Source organism: Canis lupus, chromosome 8 (genome assembly GCF_011100685.1).
Source record: "Canis lupus familiaris isolate Mischka breed German Shepherd chromosome 8, alternate assembly UU_Cfam_GSD_1.0, whole genome shotgun sequence".
NCBI classification, from domain to species: Eukaryota; Metazoa; Chordata; class Mammalia; order Carnivora; family Canidae; genus Canis; species Canis lupus.
In genome coordinates, this window is record NC_049229.1 from 69,230,913 (window position 1) to 69,232,692 (window position 1,780).

Sequence of the window (1,780 nt, forward strand, 5' to 3'; positions counted from 1 at the left end):
GAGCCGGGCTTCCTCGGGGTCAGCCCCACCCGGGTTCACACCCAACCCAAAAAGTCCAAGCGTTCCTTCGGCCACCAGCGCCTTCTCACCCGTTCACTAGGTCTGGGCTAAGTTCTTGCTGGTGGCAGGGGGCGGCCAATGAGGTGAGCCCTGCCCTCTGGGGGCTGGTGGTTGAGAAAGGAAACCCCTGCCCCTGTCCTGGGAGTCCCCCCTCCGCGGAATGGCCAGGATGGATGCTTGCACACGCGCCCTACACATCCGTGCCCCCCCCCCCCCCCACTTCTTGCAGGGAAGCAGGCTCTCCCATTTTACAGACGAGGAAAGCAAAGGCCAGAGATGGCCTGGAAGCCAGCCCTCAGAGAGAGGCCCTTCTCCCCCCAAAGGCTAGGGGTACCCCTCAGATGTCTCCAGTTGTCTCAATCGCTCACAGTGAATGACCTGCCAGGGAGTTTGTCTGAAATTAATAAGAATGTATTAAAATTTAATTTTAAAAATCTAGCATTAATTATTTATGTTGAATGTTTCAGCTCTTCTAAAAGGTCTGTCTGGGAATTTCTGCCCCAAGGAGTGTTAGGAGAGGCTGCTGAGTTGCCTTGGCGCCTGGGGGCAGGGCAGGAAGGCTGGTGAGGAAAGGGGGGGTGTGTGGCTCGCCCTGGCACCTTGGCGCGCCTTCCTTCACTCCGCTATCCCAGACCCTGAAGCCTGGCTCTGACCATTCCGCGATGTCTCAAAATCTCTCCAGACCCGGTGCCTGTGCCCTCGCCTTAAAGGTCACCTCCACCAGGCAGCCCTCCGGGGAGACCCAGTGGAGTTGTTGGGTCTGGGTCTCCATTCCAGATGCCCACTCCCTGGGGCAGGGCCCTTCCCAGGGGCTAGCCTGGCACCTCCCTCGGGGTTGGGATCTTGTGCAAAGCTCTGGATGCACATGCGATGGGCAGTCACAGGTGTACGCGGCTGGGGAGCAGGGCGGGCAGTGAGACCAGCCCGGTGGGGAGGTGCTATGCCTTTGGCAATGGTTTTGGTATTGGGGCCTGAGTCCCGCGTTCAAGTTGCAACTCTGCAACTCATAACCACAGGATTTGGGGATATTCCTGAGATGCCCCTATTACAGATGAGAAAAACAAGACCAAAGCATGAAACGGGCGTGTTCAAAGTCACCTAGAGTAAGCCAAGGCCCGCCTGCTGGGCTGGGTAGAGCAGAACACGGGGACTGCCTGGGTCTCGGGCCAGAGGTGGTGGCTCCATTACAGAGGAGGGCAGGGATGGTTGGGGACTGTATGAGGGGCCCGCGGAACGTTCAGCATCTGCAGGGCGAAGTGATGGGACAGGAAATACCCGCAGGGCCCCTCCGGCCCCTCCAGGGCCCTGCAGGCAAGCGGGATCCCAGTGTTCTTCTCAGGACACTCTCTTCCTCATGCGTGGCCCCGTGCCTCTTCCTGCCGCATACTGTGACCTTGTCCCCTCCCGGGGGTCCGGCCCAGCAGCCACCTTTATTTCCCTAAAACATCCCATGAGCCCTGCTTGTAGGCCACACGCCCTTGCCTCAGCCCAGCTGCTCTCTGTCTTTGCCCGTGCTGGTCCACAACACCGCCCCTCCTCGGGATGCCACCTTCCCAGGGGCCCCTGGGCACAGTGACTGGCACACAGTAGGCACTCCCAAGAGGCGACGAAGGGAGGCAAGTCTGCCTAACCTTCTGATCTCACCTCCGACCTGCCCCTTACTTGGCCCACATCAGCCACTCCGGCCACCTTGCTGGTCCCAAGCTCACCCAACTGGCTC